General features: G+C 45.5%; 1 protein-coding gene across 1 annotated transcript in view; it reads right to left on the reverse strand.

The window, feature by feature from the left end:
- Znf462 (zinc finger protein 462) overlaps positions 1-22,213 on the reverse strand; it is a 135,150-nt gene that overhangs the window by 39,716 nt on the left and 73,221 nt on the right.

Here is a 22,213-nt window from a genome sequence, read left to right on the forward strand (position 1 = left end):
AAGGTTATTCATCAGCAAATATTTACTGACCATCGAGTAAACGGGAGACCTGTTCCGGGACAGTAAGACTTGAACTCTGTCTTCAAGCGACTTATTGTCTCAGAAAGACATAGAAGGGCTTGACCATGATACCACGCAAACAACTGGACACTGCAGAGGCAGCTGCAGAAAGGGGGCGGGGAAGAGGGACAATCAGCATCATTTAGGGATTGACTGTGAGACAGGGAGACAGGGAGCAGGACTGTCAAGAGAATCCAGAGCATCCATTAACATGCCTGGTATTAATTACTGCGCTAGTTAATGAGATCAACACAAGACCAGCAGATGCTGAAATGTTTCATGCACCCCAGCTCGTTTCCGTCAGACATTTGGAGATAAGTAAAGAAAAGTTTAAACAGGTACGTTCTTACAATGGGAAAAAAAGGAGATGGGCTTGGCTCAGGGGCCAAGAGGATCCAAGAGGGTTCTCAGTACCCACATCTGGAGGCTCACAAACTTCTATATCTCTAGCTCCAGGAAAGCTGACATCCTCTTCTGGCCTCCTCAGGTACCTGCACTCAATTGCACATAACCAGGCAGGCAGGCAGACACAGACAGACACACACACACACACACACACACACACACACACACGGCAGGGGGTGACTAGAAATAAAAACAAGGGGCTTGAGATATGGGGCAGTCAAGGACCCACATTTGTAGGTAGGTAGGTAGGTAGGTAGGTAGGTAGGTAATAGGTGCCCACATTGGTAGGTAGGTAGTAGGTAGCTCACAACCTCCTCAAACCAAACTCCAGGGGATCTTCCTCCCTCTTCTGACTTCTCTGGGGAACTCAAACACATATATGCCTTTAGACACACGGAGACACAGACATACACATAAAATGAAATAGTAAAAATAAGTCTTTTAAAAATGAAGATGAAAACAAGCTAGATCTAAACAGAAAAGCACAAACAGAAGAAGGTGAACTAGATTGTGTAAACACAACTTAAAAATCTCAAAAGTCGAATGATAGTACAAAAACATCAGAACAGTCAAACATGCTGATTTATGCACCCTTGTAATCCCACCACCACCCAGGAGGCAGAATCATGAGGACTGCTACAAGTTCAAGACCAACCGTGTCTAATATGCTGAGTTACAGGCCAGCTGGGATCATATAGCAAGACCTCATTCCAAGAGAAAATCAAAAAGAAGGTTTAAAAATAATACATGGATTGTAATTTTCAGAAAAGCAGATGATTCGTCAACTAAAGGTTGGTTGATTTAAACACGTGTGTAGATATCCAGCGCATGATGGGAGGAAAGGGGTAGAACTGAGGTAAGCAGGAACATGGTCCACTACTTCTAGACAAGAAATGACAGACATTGAGAGACTCACTAACTGTGGAAGGAGAGCAGCTAGAGACACACAGTAGTTGACAGCAGGAGCTTCTGGCATGGCACGCTTGTGTGATATAACCACTTAGAAATATTGACAAAAGACTAAAGCAGTCTGACTCTGTGTGTGTGTGTGTGTGTGTGTGTGTGTGTGTGTGTGTGTGTGTGTGTGTGTGTGTGTGTACAATGTCCTAGGATTCTGGAGGGAACAAAGAATTATGTTACACTGGGAAATGCAATGTCCCTTAGGGATGACAACACCAGTCCTTCATCTACAGCAGGAAAGGGGCTCAGGGGAGGCCTCAAACCTACTCAATATGCTAGAAACTAGCTACCTCAAATTCTTCCTCTTGCATTTGGAATGTTAGTGCCTCCATCCTGTGCCTTGCCACCCACTGATCTCCTGGGTCTTCCCATTCCACAATCGCAACTCAGCATCTTACCTGCTCCTGCCTCCTCCAAGACCTAGCCTGAGCAGCATGTGTCACTGTGTGATTATGGTACAATGATGCATGTGATGTGCATGCAGCAATTCAGTCTGGCCCATCTCTTGGCTTCAGCCTCACTTCCAGCGAGTTTGTGATGCCTTCAACATGCCAAGTATGTCACTGATGCTGGCCCTTGGTCAGGCCAGGCAGGCTACTCGCTGTGGTGGCGGCATTTGCCACTACAAACTTTCCTATTGCAACTCCCACCCAACCTTCAAAATTCTGTTGGAAAGCTACCACCACCCTTGTGGAAATCTTCCCATCACACCAAATGAGCTTTTTTGCTCAAGTCTCCACTCTGTCAACACAAGCACATCTGCGGTCCTCTCCATCACCTCCTTCTACCTCATGCTAAGTCCTCCTAAGTGCTGCCAACACTCTCGGGACAGACCCAGGCTACAGACTACCAAAAAAAGATCTGCTGTAGCCTCAACTTATGGAGGTTGTCTTCTCAATTGAGGTTTCCACCTCTCAGACAGCACAAGCTCGTATCAAGGTGACTAAAAAACTAGCCAGTACATTCATGCAAAATATAAAGACTAAGCTCTACCTCACGGCAGCATGTAATGTAGTTAACATGATGCACTGTATATACAATTTGGTAAGAGGGTGTGAGTTTTGTCATGTTGTTGGGTTTTTGTTTTGTTTTGGCCAAGGCAGAGAATGTGCTACCGTGTGACCCATCACGCCGACGGTGTCTCGTGTTTCTCTCCATGCATCCCATCGTGCTGATGGTGGGCGGCCACATCAGTAGAACACTGGCTAAGACACTCAGTATGTGACATAGAGGTGTCAGGGGGATTCACGGAACTTCAATAAGTGTAAGTATTCAGAAAGATTTCTTGCACCCTATATAAGTTCCTTTGTGCCGCAATCCTGCACTCCTTCTTGGGATACCAGCTGTTCAGGAAAACTGGCATGCAGATTTATAATAAAAACTACAAGTGGTCAATATAGCCTTCTAGTTACTTCCCCTGAAGATGTCTGTTTCCGCGGGCCATTGTGAAAGGAAATCGCGTACATGCCATCTCAATTCTGGATAGTGTCTGGAGGGGACCTTGAATCTCTAGAGACAGCTACATTATTTTTATTTCCTCCTTTTGACGATGTCTTGAGAATCTCCAGGCCAGGGACCCTGGCACCTCCCCGTCTTCTCTCATCAGTGGAGTTCTCTGGCCTGGGAGCAAAAGATTATGATACAATGGCCAGGGGAACAATGGATGCTGGCTGACTATATATAGGAATTCTAGGTTGGGTTGTTATGGAAACAAACGGGAAAACAAACACCTAATCCTGAAAATAAGTCTGAGGCCAAACTTGAAGGAAACAGACTTTGAAAACTTCCTGTCATTCTGATGAGTAAAAACAAAACCTTGAAATATGATCAGGGAGTAGATGAGTAGGGAAACCACAAACAATATGAAATACCCTGCTCTTCAAAACTACAGAAGCAGCCAAAATATGGGCATTCTCTCTTTCAGATTTATTTGTCGCCACACTGAAAGGATGTCTCAGAGGCCGAGCTCTGCAGGACTTCAGGCTGTCACTCTTTTGAAGTCTGGACCCATCTGAGCTACGTCAAAGGAGACACCTATGTCCCCTTTCACCTGATCTTTAATTAAAGAGTCTCCTTGTCTTTCTGCATCTTTCCACCCAATGGCATCAGCATCACCAAGTCAATGGGATCGGATACACTTGATTAATTCATTTTCCTCTATAAGTCTATGCCTAAGCCAACCGTCTGGAAGGCTCTTTGTGGTCTGCTCATGAGTCCGCTGTTGCTGCTCATGCTCAGGCCCTCATGGTTGCTCGCTTAAAACATTCCTTCACAGACCTGTATCTCCACAGCTTTCCCACTTGGAGTCCTTTCGATTACGAGTGTGATCATGACATCCTCCCCTTACAAGAAAGAGAAAACATCCTCACCCCACATCTGCACGGCTCCCCTACTGTACGAACGCCAGCCACAAAAGTTTCTCAGGTATTTCAGCCTGAAATACTCTAGTCAATCAAACAGAACTCAATTCAAGTTTGCTGTCACTACGAAGATTCTCTTAGGCACATGCTCACTTGAGTCTCTTCCAGGTCACTTCTAGTACTCATGATGCCCTATTAAGATTAACTTATTTAGCCCACACTTTCTTCCTTCCTCTTTTTTTTTTTTTTTTTTTTTTTTTTTTTTTTGAGACAGGGTTCCTCTGTGTAGCTCTGGCTGTCCTGGAACTCACTATGTAGACCAGACTGGCTTCCATCTCAGAGATCTGACTGTCTCTGCCTCCCAAGAGCTTGGATGAAAGGTGTGCACCAACACCCAAACACCGCTGGGCTCTAATCCACACTTTCAAAGAATACGATGCATCTGGACATCAATCTATCTACTACATCCTCATTTTTTTTGTAAGTTGACTTCCCTTGGAAGTTTGCTCGGGGCCTATATTAAAACAAGAGCCCAATAAGCCTGCTGCAAATACCCAGAGTTCAAACTGAAAACATGGGTCTGCAAAACTAAGATTTAAAGGCAGAATCCAGTTGGCCAGATGCCACTCTTCATTTTGGATGCCGGTTTAATAGAGCCTTCCCACTGAAACACTGACCTACTTTCCCGAAACGAGCTTAGATCTTAATTACAAGGACAATGGCTTCCATAAACTGGAATTTGAATGGAAAGGAATTCAGAATCCATAGCCGTTCTAAAAAGCCAAAGGCGCTCATTTCTGGCTGTACCTCTGAATCAGCTGTAAGACACCGCTGTGAAACCGAGGGTACAGAAACATCTGGAAGCCATGTGCGACGCCCTCGTCTCCCCTCTACGCAGCCATTGGTAGACACAGATGTTTGTGAGGCGCTCAGCTGTATGTGAGTCACACCCATTGAATGCACTGGGGCTTTAACACGGTCAACACCAAGACAACTTATGTAACAAGAGGGCACTTTGCAACTGATGACACGGTATTCCTGGCTTACCTTCGGGCATTTCCCTCTGCATAACATTCTCCACAATCGGGAACATGATTTTGCTCTAGATGGGTAATATTCACATTGTTCATCTTATATAAGGCCTTATGATGGCTATGAAAAGCTAAGATGGCTTCACAGTCAGTGGAGAAACAGCAACCTAACCTGGGGCTCTTGTGTGGCCCAATTTCAGTGTCTTTTTTTTTCTGCTGCCACAGTCATTAAGATACATTCTTCACTAGATGGTATTCATAACTCAAAGACTGTTCTCTAAAACCCTCCTTGAAGCAGGCTGGGAATTTGCAGGGAAGCAAATGAATGCAAGGGGAAGGGGCCTCTTCCTAAGATTTTTTTCCCTTTCTTTCTTTAAGGAAACTCTGGGTGGCATCTGCCATTGTTAATTGAGAGGTTCTCACAATACCAAATGCATAATTCACCTGTGACTCTTTTGAATTGTGTGATGAGGAAGTAATGTTTCCTGCTGCTCGTTTAGATCCTATAGATGTCTTTATCACACTGAATTATCCAACAAAAAGCAGAGAGTACAAAGGCGCCCTTCTAGAAACGACTTGTCCTCCTCCACAGAGAGCTCGCAAGTAACCTCAGATGGTATTTAGAGCTCGCAGGCCATGGGTGAAACCATGGTGCTTCCTCAAGAACTGCCTTGAGGCGAGATGCCCACTGACTTCAAGGAGCTAGTCACCGTGTATGTAGGGCTGGCTACAAGCCAAGCTGTATGAGCCAGACAGGAAACCATTGCGGAGATTGCTTAAAAGATTAATCAGGAAGAAAGCGCATCTGGCCTAAGCACATATATTTAGAGACATATAGTGCTCGGAGGGATGGTATGGAAATCAGGGGAGAGAGGCGATGCCTGATCAAGATGAATGGGCAGCCACACTTCAAAGCACAAAGCTATTCTAAAACCGTCCCCAAGCTGGAGACTCTGAACCAACAAACCCAGTAGGTTTCCTACCCTTTAACTCCTTTATTTCCACCTCTCCTCCCTCAGTGGAAGAAAATCCTCACCCTGGGTAAGCTGTAGTTTTAATCACCGTTAAGGTACCAAGTTCTTTCCCCGGGGTAGTTCCTGCACCCACTTCAGACTCACACAGGTGGCTGCTTTGTGACTGGCCCTGCCTGGGGTGTGTAATCTAAGTCTCCCTGACGCTGGAGAGCTCAGACGGCGAGACAGTCGCCTAATACTAGCTCTGTCTGGCATGTGTGTGATAACTCTTACTCATCTACAAGGTCACCATGGCCTTACAGAACTATTGCTTCCCACTTTGTAGATGAGAAAACCAAGGAGGAGAATAAGAACCAGACAATATCCCCTCTTTAGAACATGCTGGTAAATCTCGTGGAGCCCCGGAGACATGCTCAACCAAGCGGGCTTCTGGTTTCCCATTGGCCAGGGAGATGGCGGTGGCCATCTTGACGTGACAACAGTGTGGGAAGGATACTGCCTATTACATAGATGATGCTTCCAAGACTTTTCAGCTCTGCATTGACTTGAGCCTGCGCCGCACAAACTTTGGGCGGAATAAGGGTATCTCTGACATTGCTTTTTCATGAGTGAGAGAATCCCATCACCTTAACTAGGCTACAGGCTTGAATGGAGTGGTAATCTCTCACACTGCCACGGTGATGGGATAGGACAGTCAAGTCATTCCATCTCTACACACAGCTCTGTTTTGGCTGATCGTCTCTGCACAAATCTCAATTCATGGCCACAGCTAGCTTCATCTATATGTTGGACGTACATACGGTTAAAGTGGGGGAGGGGGTTAATTGTGGGACCCCGGTCTAGGTCAAAGGCAGGACTCAACCTGAATAATACAGACAGAATGGTCACCCCCATTTTTTTAGGTAACAATGCACATAGAATGGACAACTATCTGTTTGTTAAAAAAAGGGCGGGGGGGCTTGACAGAGCAAATTTAATTCTCAAATTGCAGTGAGTTTTCTGGCAAATATTCTGGATTTGTTTCCTTTCGCTTTTATCAGACTTGCTTGCACTTTGAGCAAGTTTCCTGATGCCCAGTTTATAGCTGTGGCCCAAACACATTTGCTGGCTTGCTTTTGACGTCATCTGTTGCTACGCCATGCCAAGTGCCTGGTTCTCCTTGACATCTGTGAGGGACAGTGTCGCCAACTGTTAGGCTTGCTTGATTTTGGACTTTGGCTTTTACTCTGCGACTGAGGAGGACATCTTGGATTCCCTGGGAATGGATTAGCCTGCCCTGCTTCCCGGGACTGTTGTCCATCTGATCTTCTTTCAACTGTAGGTCAGTAAGACAAGCAGAAGACCAAGCAAATACAGAAGACCATACAGAAAGAACTACATGGTCATGGTCTAGAGTGTGAGACCCCAATCAAATAGACAGGGCGTCAGCAGTCTGTAGCTCAGTGTGGAAGAGAGAAGATCCGATGGGGAATTGACCAGGGCGAGAGTGGGGCCCACATATGAACCTTCCATGCTGACTTGGAACTTTGAAAATAAAGGATATAGTCACCGAAGGACTTGAAATAGGGCAGGTGACAGAAACCCTATATTTTAAACTATTTTCATGTCTAGAGGTTTTACCATTGCCCTACCCACACCAATGAGGAAGGCAGCTGCCTTAAAGGGGTTTCCCTTCCCTTCTGAAGACACAGTCCCACCAGCAACCCGACTCCACGCTCCATTGAGTAGAAAGCACTACTGTTTCTCATCTGGATTTTACTAGTGCATTGGAACTGTTCAACTGAGACTCAGTCCCTACTGTTTCTGCCACGCACATCTGGAATCAATTACAGGCCTACCCAGGGAGAGGCAAGTAGACAACTCAGAGCGCTGCCTTTTCTGCTCCCTACATACCCTTCATGTGCAAAAAGCAAGCACAGGCGACTCCGTGGTGTATTGGCACACTACAAACAGCATGTACTCAGCATCCAAGCGGGCAGTCAATGGCCTGGAATCTTTGCGACATTTCTAGACCACTGAGTCACAACAACAAGCAAAAGGACCCAGAGCTGCATTTTACCCTTTATTTTTAACATTGACATGTCAACTCACGGACACTTAATGCCTCCGTCCTGGTTTCATTCTAATTTCACTGAGTGGTCAAAATATGATTCTGTGAACTAATATATTCTTCTAGATTTATTAACCCTTTAGAAATAGTTTGTTCATAAGAAATATAAAACTACTCTATATTAGTGATTTTTAAAAATGAATTATCTTTAATTACGTGTATGAGTGTGTATCCATGAATCAGTGCATACATGTGAATGCAGGTGCCCAAGGAGACCAGAGGAGGATGTTTGGAGGCCCCTGGAGCTGGAATTAAAGGCTACTGTGAGCTGTCTGAAGTAGGTGCTGGGGATGGAACTCAGGTCCTCAACAAGAGCTGTTTGCACTCTTAACGGACAATATATCTCTCCATTCCCTAAATTAGCAATGGGTAGAGACAAAGCTAACTGGGCTTCACATTCCAAGAACTCTTGGGTAAGCAGGGGCATCACTGCACCCCACAAGCAGTGAGAATGAAACAAACATCCCTGAGACTGTTTGTTACCTGCAGAGTTGGAAAAGTGTGAAGCTCTGGAGATGCATGCAGGTGTGCGCGCGCACACACACACACACACACACACACACACAAACACAAACACACACACAGTTTTTAGATCTTGATTAAATGCTTTAACATTTGGAATATGGGATACAAATAGCTTTCATTTTGCATTTACAGGACATCTACTCCAGGAAGACGTGGCCCCATACCGGATGCTTAGAACAGGAAGAAGATAAAAACTTTACCCCCAGTGAGTTCCCTTCAGGTAATACAATGGAGATGGCAGATGATGGGACACAGCAGAGTATATGGTGGCAGCCAGCTGCTTTTAATTCTAGCACAAGGGAGGCAGAGTCAGGCAGATCTCTCTGAACTGAAGGTCAGCATGGTCTCCACAGTGAGTTCTAGGCCAGCTGGGGCTACATAGTGAGACCCCGCTTTATGTAAAGAAGCAGAGTGGCATGGTGAACGAGGTCTGGCATCGGGCCACCAGCATAAGAACCCCAACCCTGCAGTGCTGTTGACTCAGGCACGCCACTTTCCTAGTTATTTTTCCTCATCCGAAAACAGCAGGGACCCGGCCAACGTAGTTCCTGCTTCAAGGGACTGTTGTGTAGAGAAACAATTCCTGCCATCAGTATGAAGGTAATAAATGATAGTTATTAATCAAAATATGTATTGATAATTGACCATAATACTAGGAATAGGTCAGTCATCTATTGGGACTTAACATCCCATTGGCTCATTAGAGACACCAAAGGCTAAAGAGTTTCTAATAGAGGTGGTTTCCACTAAGCCCCAAAGTTTAAGTTTCTATCACTTGGGTTCTGGCATCAGGACCACTTTCCAAACACTGAGTTATTTTAGATTCAAAGAAGGCAAAATTAAAGGAACTTTATTTCAGATTCCAAGGTAAGACATGGGTTTTAGGGGATTCACCTCTTTTTAATAATCACTATTCTTTGACTGGTGGTAAATTACCATGAATTGTTAAGATATTTACCTTTACTGCACTACCTTGATATATCTAATAATAATTTTGGATATTAGAGCACGCCCATTTGATTCCTGAAACGACCTCATAAAGTGGGCATCATTATTTTACATATTTTAGCAAAGCAAGACCCAGGAGGATTTAAGGATAATAATGTGTGACATGGGCCTTGGTAGGACACCCACCCGAGAGCATACATTTCATTATAGTGTGAATGGTATTTCCTGGACCTGACCCCTCAGCGGCTCAGCTATCTGAAGATTACTCCTCACACTCAGTTATCTGAATTTTACCAAGTCAATGAGAACTGCATGGAGACGTCATCTCCAAATGACCGTTTGCCTAATTTTCAGTAGCTCTAGTGGAGTGAAAAGGACCTTTGTTGGCATTGGTTCAATCAAAAGCGAATCCAGTGACACGCAGCAACCCACACACCCCGTGCCAATACGGCCACGCCCCCCAGAATTCTGCTGAAGAGTAAGAAGTGTAACTGTTAGGAGACAGGGCAGAGGACCCATGGAACATTTGGACGCTTTCCCCAAGAATGCCTGATTGGCAACACGGATAGCAAGAGTGAAGACCTGGGGCGGAACTTGGACAGGCTCGTGGAATTGTCAGGTGTCGCAAATCTGTTGCTGCGGATAGCCTTCACCTCGTTTCTAGATCCAGGAAGCTCAGGGGTGCAATGCAAGCTGCTCCCCACAGCCTGCAAGTCAGCTCTCGGGCACAGCCTGTCTGAACAGGTGTGTTACGTGATGTGACGAGCCCCAGCAGTCATCTCCCGAGACTAAGATGACTGAGGGCAAAAGGAGCCATCACAGCTTCTTGTCCTTTGTCATTGTGCCTTCTCTGATTTTCAAAACAAAGATAAATAATAAACAAACAATCTATCTGACCTTGCATAGAATCATCAAGTTTCTGGCCAACGGTGTTCAGTCTCCTTTCGTGATAGGTAATTTATATGTTCTCAGAACACTCCCTAGGTACATGGGGACTCAGAACATACTGGAAATCAAAGACCACAGGAGTAGAGCCATGGTATAATGAGGCCCTTTGAAAACAATAGCAAAAAAAAAGAGAGAATATTTTAAAAGATAAAAAAATCTTTTAATTGAATATTGCACGTGATCTTTTAAATAATTAATGTTTTCTAGGTGATGTGGTAATGCACACCTATAATCCTAGCATTTGGGAGGCCGAGACCAGATTGTCGTGAGATTTAGACAGGAATGCATGAGATATAAATTGAAGCAGTTCAAGGATGATCTTGGCTATAGAATGAAAACCTACATCAAAAATTTTAAAAAAAACAATCATTAAGAATAACAACAAAGAGTTATTTTTTTTCAGGGATATATTATGGAGGTTAAACGCCAAAATGCAAAAAAAAAAAAAAAAAAAGAATCCTGCAGATGAATTAGGAAAAATTACCTTATGTGTTGCCATAACAACATATAGAATTCACTAATTTTAATGTGTCTATAAGGAATTTCATTTACAATTCAACTGTCTGCCTGTGGTTTAGTTATAGCCACCATGCGTCTTCTTGCAGATGTGGTGGTGGCATCAGTCTAGCTTGCAACACGAGGTAGACGTACATTCCTTCGTCTTTCCTTCTCCAAATTCCTAATTAAAAACTTGCCCATGGGCAAAATTGGAAAACACTCTAAAATCATAACAATAATAAAACCACGACTTACAAGTACAATATTTTGTGGTTGCCGTAGCTATTAACCACACAGCTGCCCCCCCCCCCCGTTTTCTTTGGGACAAGAGAGACAGGCAGCAGCTATCTGCAACTTCAGTGACTCTACTCCTACCTCTTTTCCAGAAATTACTGTGGCATACTCGTAGATACATTGGCATTATGTAGAGATAATATCTGAAGAATCTCGCATTTATTTTTAAAAGTAAATCGGATTTGTGATTATCAAAGACAACCTGGAAAGGCAGATTGGAAAAGATTGAGGTTAGAGCCTGAAAGAAGGACTAACATTAGTGATGTGAGCAATGGAAAGGGCTATTCAGGGTGGGGATTTGGCAAATGCACTGGCTAGTTTTATGTCACCTTGACGCAAGCAAGCTACAGTCCTCAGAGAGGAGGGAGCCTCCGTTGAGAAAAACACCTCTATAAGACCAGGCTGTAGAGCATAATTAATAACTGATGGGGGAGTGTACACTCTGTGGTGGGTGGTGCCTGGACCAGTGGTCCTGGGTTCTATAATAAAGCAGGTAGAAAGGGAGGGAGGGGGATGGGGGGGGGGAGGACACAGACAGACAGAGAGAGAGACAGAGAGAGAGAGAGAGAGAGAGAGAGAGAGAAGCAGGCTGAGCAAGCATAGGGAAACAAGCGAGTAAGCAGCACCCTCCACGGCCTCTGCATCAACTCCTGCCTCCAGGTTCCAGCCTTGCCTAAGTTCCTTTCCTGACTTCCTTTGATGATGAACTGTGATTTGTAGCCAAATAAAACCTTTCCTTGACAAGTCTCTTTGGACATGGTGTTGCATCACAGCAATAGAAAGCCCTGACCAAGACGGCACGTTGATGGCGAGGAAGACAAGGGGATCCAGAGAAGTTAGGGCGCTGCAAAGGGCTCCTCTGAAGGGCCACCCTTAGGGTCTGCACCAGGCTTGGGGGGGAGGGGGAGGTAAAGGAAAGCCCAAAGCAGTGGCTACAGAGAATTCGAGTTCATGATGCCGGGTGTAGAATGTCAGGGTCACTCAGGCTCCAGATGGGCAACTGGATACAGGCAGGTCAAGGTAACTCTTCCTAGCTGAGGAGCCCAAGTTCGGCTAAGTCACTCCATGAAAAAGATAAAAAGGGAATAACAAACAAAGACGCACAAGCATTTTTGAGGAAAAAAGAAAAAAAAAGAGAGAGGAATTAAGTCACTGAGATGGTTAAACCCGAGTTCAAACCCTCGGATCCACATAATCAAAGAACGCTAACTCATCTGAGTTGTCCTCTAACATGCTCTCTCTCTGTCTCTGTCTCTCTCAGTCTCTGTCTGTCTGTCTCTCTCTCTCTCTCTATCACACACACACACACACACACACACACACACACACACACACACACACTAAACATAATGTAACCCATGCGGTATTGCCAGTGTGGGCAGAAGTTATAGAAGTCAGTTAACTCCTGGGAAGGTGTAACTGGAGAACTTCGCCGCGCTGGAAGCCCGAGCATCCTGGGACACCCACGGCCGGATCCGACCAGCACTTCCGGAAACTGCCCAGTTCACAGCGGCTTCTGAGCGCCCCGGTGAACTTGTTGAAAATCCGCAGGCCCTTTCAGAAGAGAGCTGTTGCCTCACTGGCTCGCTCTGTCTATGACTCCTTTTGCAGCTCTAATTCAGTCAATTTAAGAAACATTTATTGAATGGCCTGCCAAGGGCTAGGCCTCTGGAAAAACAAATAGGAAGCAGTCCTTGACCTCGGATAGCACACAGCTTGTAGTCAGAGAGACAGATATGGTAGCTGATAATTACACAGAAATGCAAGCGACTTCAAGGGTCAAAAGCTATCAAACATGCTTTGCATTCATCCCCCTGGCGAAACCTCACTTTCGGCCATTCCTCTAAACAGTCTAGACAGTCTGCAATCTTGATTTTGTCGCTTAACTTATAGGCCAATTTGCTACGTTTTAAAATGCATTGGGTCTCAAGAAAATAGCAGGGACATGGGCCTGGTTGAAGTACTGCGGGGGGGGGGGGCGCGCGGGGGGCGCGGGGGGAGTGAGAGATCCCAAAAATGAAATTAACTTCTGATTAGCAAACTTCAAAAGTCCTGTATGATTCTGAGAACCCTGCCTTAAGTATATATGATCCATGTAAAATATATCACACATGCATCGTGCATGTAAAAACAAAAGTCAAAGACTTTAACCGCTCAGTGTTTCTTGTTGGGAAAGGATGCTTCGGACTTGCTTATCTTTTGGAGTGGCTTCTCATATTTCAAACGTATGTGTAGATGGTTCATCAGGACACATCAAAGGAGAATAAAAATCACCAAAGGGAAAACTGATTTGCTGTGTTTGGTTCTTTAAAAAAACAATAATGACTAAAATGATAGAATAAGTTCTGACTTTCTGTTTTGTTTTGCTGTACCACATCAAGCTATTAGCAGAGCTTTTTTGCTGGGTGGGGGGACGGGGCTAGTCCACAGGTGACCCCAGCAACGCATGCTATTCATGAAACAGGTCTTCAATCACGAGTTGGTAAAAAAAAAAAATGTTACAAACAGGATGAAACTTTATGTAGCCACTTCAGAAGGATGGCTGAGACTCCTTCTCTAAGGGTTAATTCTTTTTATTATTGTGCATGTGGGCATCTGTGTGCCTGTATGAGCACATGTGGACTGTCCACATAAAGGCCAGAAGAGGGTACCGGGCCTCTTGGAGCTGATGTTACATGTGGCTGTGAACTACCTGGCACAGGAACTGGGATCTGAACTCTGGGTACTGTCTAAAGGAGACCTTAACCACTGAGCCATCTCTCTCCAGTCCCCTCCTGACGGACGATTTTTAATGCATTCTCGTTCCTGAAGGGACAGAAACAGGCTTACTGCTCAGAAATATTGAGCGTTTTCCACAGGAGCCGGGCTCCCCTGCTGTTGGTTCTTCCTATTCAGTCTGCTCCTTAACAAACCCACGGTCCTTCCCCCTGCGTTAAATCCCCCACTGGGCTGTACTTCTTGCTCCAGCTAGACTGGACTTGCAATCCAATCCTAGCATAAGCTCCTTTCCTTCTGCCCTGTTCTCCGCGAGCCAATTCCTTCTCCTTCCCATAGTGATGAGTCATTAAAAGCTAGAAATACAACTTCACACTTCATATTTCTAGTCCTTTAACTTAATACTACCTGCATGCCTAGTAACCTAAGCTCTAAACGCCAGTTAAGAATACCGCACCTCTGGTTTCCTTCAGGAGATTCTAGAACCCCAAAACAGGAAGAGGTTCGCTATGCTAGTCCACGTCAAGCCTACATGGGCAGTTTTGCTGTTAGACCTGGACGAGGAAAAAGGTTAAGAAAGAGAGACAAGCTCAGCCTTTGGATTTAATGTGTGAAACCCAACTCCAGAACATCTAGGTTTTGTGAATTTTTTTTTCTTTTAACTCATCATCTCAGCTCTCAGGACTTCAGTTTCCTTATTATAAAGTCAAACTAATCATTTAAGCCTCACATTCCTGAGACATATTAAGGCAGATGATCAATTTAAAGCAATCAGCAGAGTTAGGTCAATAAAAAAATGATTATTTTTAATCACTTAGGAAGCAAACAAGGAGACATGCAGAGTCCTTATAGAAACCACAATGGATGACTTTCCCTCTGGCCCAAAGGGATAAAATCACTAGCAATGCTAAAAGCTAAGAACTAGATTAAAGGTTTGGAAGGTCTGACGTCCTAGTGTGGCTTGCACGGCAGTTGTGGTGGAGAGCTTGAAGCGCGTGAAAATAAAAGATGATGTAAGGGGGCTAGCTTGCGAGATTCATCTAAGAGTGTTGTGTGTCCCGGGGAAGCTGGAGAACCAGCAGGGGAGCTCCCCAGGAGCAGACTGTTGGTATATGAAACTTAAGCTGGACCCTACACTCTGGCCAGACACCTCCCTGGGTGGAGCCTGCAAAAGGGTTAGAGCCCAGAGGACAGGCAGACTCCTCCTTGGGCCTTGGCAAGAAGGGACAGAGTCCTCAGAAAATAAATGCATCCTCTACCTGCAACCTCACACCTCTCGTGCCGCCTGGACCTTTCTTCGTCTCTCGATTTTTGCTGAAGCTCCACCGTCACCACTGGGGTTTTTCCGTAGTTTACGATAAAGGCTTCTGAATGACTTACTCAAATGTGCACATTACTAAGGCATGCTCTCTTAGTCACAGCATTAAAACTTAGATAGCTTTAAAAGGGGGGTGGTAGTAGTGGTTTCCAAAACTATTTTTGGCATCTTGTTGTCAGATGCGTCCTTTAAAAATTCTTTTCACAGGACCTCTTTCTCAGGACACACCCTTCACACCAGCAGCCCCTTAGCGTCCCCCTTAACCGTTCTTCCCAGATCCCATTCCCTTTCCGAGGCCTGGGTGAAATTCTCTCATCAACAGCCATAACTGAAAGAGGGTGGTGCTTCCAGGTCATGCAAGTCTCAGGACAACTTGAGTAGCTTTTGATTAAATAAAATAAAAGTAAAACATCAGGTTTTAGTTCCTGTGACAAAAAAAACTCAAGGTAGGTAACAATATGGAATGGGATTTTTTTTCCTTTCAAAACAGAATAAATATTATCCTAGATGATTGGAGTAATAACTGAATGTATTTTCCACCTAGTTCTTATCCTGTAGGTCATGACCCTTTGCGGGGGAGGGGTGGGGTATTCCAATGACCCTTTCACAGGGGTTGCCCAAGACCATCAGGAACCACAGATATTTACATTATGATTCATAACACTAGCAGAATTACAGTTATGAGGTAGCAACGGAAATAACTTCATGGTTGGGGTCATCACAACATGAGGAGCTAGCTGTACTGAAGGGTTGCAGCATTCGGGGGATTGAGAACCACTGTTTAGCCATACTGCTGTGATTTTGGAAGTCAGAAGATAAGTCTCCAACTAGTCACCAAGGCTACCAAACACACATGTGGAATTATGTAGCAAACTCCAGTGTGGCTTGGAACTCGTTATGAGTGTGTTCGGTAACAAATGATTTATATTTCTGATGACCAAATGTCTCTGTTGGCTTGTGGAGAAAGAGATGAACTAGTTGACTAGGTTCCCAGGACATGGAAAGTCCACATTTGAAATGTTATTTAATACTTCACACACAAAAATGTGGCTGACTCAAAAACATTAAAAATCTACTGTGTTTATGTATAAAACCCTTAATCAATTAAAAAACATTCAGAGTTCCAAATCCCAAGCAGGTGGGTTTCCTTGGAAGGATCTATCACATGATCAAGTTCAAGATGGTCGTCAAGATGGAGGTTTTCTGCATGCCACTCATTATAACTTATCCTCTGGAGACCCAGACTGCAAACTAGAGTCTTTGCCGTCACTTTGTTTTTGGGAGCCAATGACTTTGAAGACTTTACAGTAGAACTGTCATTCTTTATAATAAGCTTAAAATAAATCCCAGACTGTATTTTATGAAGAAATTCTGGTGTCAAAGAGGGAAGGTTAGTAGTGTCTGGTCAGGTAGTTCTAAAACCAGCTGAACCTATTAAAAATTACAGTCAAGCCATTAAAACTATGGCATATATTCCATGTGCTATAAACAATATAAATCTTTGTATCTTACAGTTATTCACACAAAAGTCTCCATTTCATTGCTGTCATTTTTAGAGAAACCACCTCTCTTTTTTTCTCACCCCAAGAGAAATCCAACCCAATTGGAACCTGTGTGGAAGGTCTGACACCCTAGCAACTAATTGGATCCTCTCAAAGGTTGAATCTTATGTCTGACCTATTTAGAGATCTGAAACGCTTCTCTTCAGATCTCAGTTTTTAGGTGTCAAGTATCACCACAGTGAAGGTTAAATGAGCTGACAGTTTACAGATGGCCTCAACCTACTCTCCTCTTGTGTTTACTTCCATGTAACCCACACACTAGTCTTTTTAAGGCTGTCCCCAGTGTCTTGCACTGGACACCGTGGAATATTCCATACATTAACCAAGTTGATGAAGATGAGCTGCATAATGAGCATCATATGGCCGTTACATCAGTTCATATTAGCAGCCTGGTGGGGCGATTCTTTGGGGAAAATAAAAGCCCTACTCATCAATGAGCTTTATTAGTCTGCTTCACTCTACATAGGATGTTTGAGTTTGGATTTCATTTGTCCCAAAACGTTGTATGTTCAAGAGACACAGATAATAAACCGTCCACTAAAGGGGCAACTGTATACACTTACTCCAAGAGGCAGCTCTGTTGCCTGGCAACCTTCTATCGATACCCATCTCTCTCCAGGTCCACCACACTTCTACCTTCTTGAGACACCCATCTCAACCCTCGGTTTCCCTCTCTCACAGATGGTCTCACGTAGAGAACAATGACAATATTTCAAAGGCTACGTGATGGCAGATCTGCTCACTGTGGCAGGAGAGTTGCATCAGAAACCCTCTGTGAGAACAGTCCCCCAAGGGGTCGTCTTCACACTGGTGCCCTTTGATGTAAACTTAACACTGGGTCACTTAGCTCTGTGGACCCAGTACAGGGGACTCTGAATTGAAAATTAGGAAGCTTCCAAGAAACCAGTTACAAGAATACTGCATTTCCCAAATACCTGCCTGACTGTCCCATTTAGAACAGGGACAGAGCCACGGCATATATTATCTACAAGCGCAAATACAGCCCACAAGGTAAGGGACAGAAGCGTTAAAAATCAGGGCAGGGCCCAGAGGGTTTAAAAAACACGCTTCAATGGGAGGAAAAGTCGTAAACTTATGGAGAGGTGCGATCAAGGAGAAAATCCTTCCGCATGCTCTGCAAAGCTTATTCAACAGCTGCAGAGACGGGAGGCCACATCTGGGCTGGTCAGTGAAGGCATTCCGCAATGGGGAAAGAATGACTGAAGCCAACTGTGAGTGGAGGTAGAGGCACTGGGATTTTCAGGGGTGAGGAAGAGACCCCTGGTTTGTTTGTTTGTTTGTTTGTTTGTTTAAAGAAAAGTGTTTGTCAACTACTCTATAATCCAGAGTTTTAAAAAGGCAACTAAAAAAGGTTATAACAACAAGGAGAAAGTCACAGAGCAACCAGGAACAGCAGCAGATGCCCATGATTCTAACACCCTGGAGGTTGAGGTGTTAGAATATCTCTAAGTTTGGGGACAGCCTGTGCTACGTAGTGGGTTCAAGACCAGCCTGTCTTAGAAAACAAAGAAAGACAAGACAAACAAATCACACTGCTCCTTACATCTTCCTGTTACCTCAGAATTACCAGAACCTAGAAGAATTCCCATAGCTCATTTTTATGAGGTTTTTACTAATAATTCACAGAATCAAAGACTTCTCTGTTGGAAGGGTGTTATGACTAAGAGTTCTTTTGGGTTTTCCTTGGGGGCTGCTAACTAGGCGTCAGGGTGGAAAGCTCTCTCTCTCTCTCTCTCTCTCTCTCTCTCTCTCTCTCTCTCTCTCTCTCTCTCTCATCTATCTATTATCCATCTATCTATCTATGTCTGCCTTCCTACACTTAGTCATTTGTTTAAATAGTCTCATGGCATCTAATTCCTAAAGCAAGCAACATCACACGGCAGAACTGGATAGACGGACAGAGGGATCACTGGATGGACAGAGGGATCACTGGATGGACAGAGGGATCACTGGATGGACAGAGGGATCACTGGATGGACAGAGGGATCACTGGATGGACAGAGGGATCACTGGATGGACAGAGGGATCACTGGATGGACAGAGGGATCACTGGATGGACAGAGGGATCATTGGATGGACAGAGGGATCATTGGATGGACAGAGGGATCACTGGATGGACAGAGGGATCACTGGATGGACAGAGGGATCACTGGATGGACAGAGGGATCACTGGATGGACAGAGGGATCACTGGATGGACAGAGGGATCACTGGATGGACAGAGGGATCACTTGTTTGCTTGCTTGGTTGGTTTTGGCCAGGGGGGAATTCAAGGAGGAAAAAGGCAGGGCACGGCTGAATGTCCAATTACACGTCCGTTGCTCATGTCTTGCGCAGCTTCTCGGGCCTAAACAAACCTCATGGCTAAACTCCATTGGCCTACCTTCTTTGTTATTTTATAGCCTGTATGGACTTCTCTGGGCTGGACGCAGAGACTTGGAAACAGCCTGATGAAAAGCCAGCCCTGTGTTTTATATGGCAGGGAAGGAACACATCCCCGTGGAAACACTTCCCTTTGTTGACAACCTTACTGTCTCCCCTTAATGCATTGTTTTGAACAGCGAGTGAGCGCCGTTTGCCGTTCCCGATACACAAAACCGGTACCACGCGGCCGTGGCACTTTTCTTCCTGATAACTGATCATACAACGTATCTAGAGGATTCATGAAACGTGCCGAGACTGACAGCTCCGAGCCCAAGAGCCCCCTTGAAGCTCAGAACAGGTGTGTGGCCAGGCAGCTGGGGTTGAGAGCGGCTGCCCTGCCCCTCCCACTTTCCCTCTATCAGCGCCCCTCCCCACTCCCTCAAGGCATCCCCACCCTGGGTTAGGACTGAGAAGAGCCTAGACAGAACCTCCCCTCTGGACTGCTTCCCTCTGCCAGAAAGAACTGGCTGGTTCTCTGGATAGCGAGCGTTTGCCCACTGCAAAACAGCAGCGAGCATGTCAACTCGTTTTACTCCCATCGCTCACCAGGGATTTAGATAGCCAAGGACACACTGGCCATTTCCCTGGGTTTATGGATCTCCACTCCCCTAGGCCTGCAACACATTTTTGGTTCGTGTGTTCACAGTGTCCTGGCATCTGCAGTGTGGGAAACCCGAAATGAGAGCCAATAGACCACAGCTTCTCCCTATTAAAATGTGCAACTGGATTGCACATGTGTGTTTCAAACACCATTCGGAGCATGATTTACAGGGTACTGTCTAGCCCCACAGCTGTTTTTCCGTCCTCCAGACTGAGCTGTTTCTAGGAATCCACCATGAGCTCCCTGGCAAACAGTCCTCCCAGCGTGGGCCTCCTAAGTCATTCCTGGCCGTGCTAAACAAGTCGGGATCTAAAGCAGGGCTTTAAGAACACACTTATCGAATGCATGAACTATTAATCACTCTTTCTGCGTAATTGTTCCTGTTCATGAGAACAGCCTATTTGGTGACTCCTTTCTGTCCCCCCCCAGTCCCCCCCTCCTAATCAAGTTTTTTTGTCATCAAATTAAACTAATCGTGGCGGGTCCTTGGATATGCATTATTTACACATGCTAAATATCTTGCAGGGCCAGGACCAAGGAGTTTGTGTGGGTCTCAGCAGACGGTCACCACCTAGAGCTTTCATGGCAAGTGTACCCTTTCTCCAGGCAGAAAACAAAAAGCAACACTGCGTATAGGAAATTATCTTCCTGCGGCTATGTGCTGCAGTCACTCATGTCAGGTGGCCATGTCGTTGAGACAGCCACCCCTGTCCACAATCCAAGACTCTGACATGCCCACCCCCAAAATAAAAAGTTAGGCTTCAGGCTCGGGGCTGTAGTAAGCTCAGATGTGTGTGCTGGCGTCGCCTAAGCATTCCGTTTTCTGGTGCCGGAGGGCCAGAACAGCCCCGTGTTTGTTTAGGGTTTGTCTGTGCCTAGACAGGCATGCAGCCAGTACAGGTTCAGAGAGTTGGCAGAGGCCAGCTCTTCCTAGCCGAGGTGAACAAGGATGAGTGAGTAGACTATGGGACCCCCTTATCCTGGGACTGAGACCCGACTTGCAAGGGAGACAAAGGAGGGGTTGACATTGAGCAAACGGCCCCAGGAAAAGGCTTCACTGGGGATAGTATTTAGGCGGATCCATTTCACCCAAATGGCTACGGGAGTATAGCTTCCATTCCAGATTATATATATTATACAATTATATATATATTTACAATTAATTAAAATTCACATGAATAAAGAACCTTGTAATTTAGGTCAAATTTGATCTTGCACCCTGGCCATGATATGCCACAACACCCACACACCCAGGGAACAGACTCATTCACAAGCACTCTCACACCGCTCTGGTGGGAGACTCGGTAGCGCTGGTTTCCTTCTGCAGCTTCAACCACAGTTGTGAGGGGTGCTCAGTCCCTCATAAGCACACTAGAAATCTCCCGCCAGAAGTTCTTAGGCTCTCAGTGCTATCTGACACTCGGGCTTCTAATTTTATTTTAATTTTGGACTCAGGGCTCGCCTCTCCGTTCCCTCCTCTTCACAGACTTCATGAGTAAAGACCGTTAAGGACTGTCTCGACGACCTGAGAATCAGTCTCTGTTGGCAAAGTTGGGCTATCAGAATCTCGGGGTCATCTTGAGAAACCTCTAGATTTAAGCATCCCACACGTGAAGAAGCCCAAATCCCCACTTGCCATAAATGGTCCCAAAGAACACAACAGTGACCAAAAGATGAAGATCACAGAAAGTAGTCACCGATACTTCCAGTGTATGAGACATTACAGCAAGCATTTTTCCTGTGCGCCTTGCCTCATTCAACTCCCAGGACAAGTGGCTGAGGCGCGCGTGTGTCATTATTCAATCTCATATACAGGAATAGAAGCTAAGACTGCCTAGGGAGACAGGACTGCCAGAGGGAGATGGTTGGAATCCAGGTCTCTGCTCCACTTTCCATCTACCGAGCTCCTCCCGAGGATGGGATGGTGGACGCGGGGAGAACGGTAGATCACACCCGTTCCTGGCTCATCCATGCTGCAGACAGTTACCATGTCTCAGAGGAGAAGGGAGAAGCCTCGGGGTCTCCTCCAGTCTCCACTTCTCCACTGAGGCGCCCCCCGCCTGCAGACATTGCGGGCAAGCTGATCGGTCAGCCAGCCCAGGTCTGTTTCCAGGCCTGACCAAAACAGGAAGCTGTCCCTTCGCTCCTGATGCCACACTGACTGAACGGCTCCAAGCCAAGACTGTCTTCCTCGACGTGCTTTGGTGACAGTGCCAGCCACCACAATCTCTCCACGTCTTCCTGCCCGACTTTCGAAGCTTTGAAACAATGCGAGGCGGTTCTAAACCCACTCCGCAACCAATACCCGTGGCATACTTCAGCTATAAGAAAACACTGTCACCCCTAATACATCACGCCATCCACTCTGATATGAGTGCCCATTTATTCACCCTCCCCTTCTACTCTGAGCTTTGGCTAACTTACACAACGGACACCCCACACACCTCACGGAACGTTTTC

Source organism: Mesocricetus auratus, unplaced genomic scaffold, assembly GCF_017639785.1.
Source record: "Mesocricetus auratus isolate SY011 unplaced genomic scaffold, BCM_Maur_2.0 Super-Scaffold_6730, whole genome shotgun sequence".
NCBI lineage: Eukaryota > Metazoa > Chordata > Mammalia > Rodentia > Cricetidae > Mesocricetus > Mesocricetus auratus.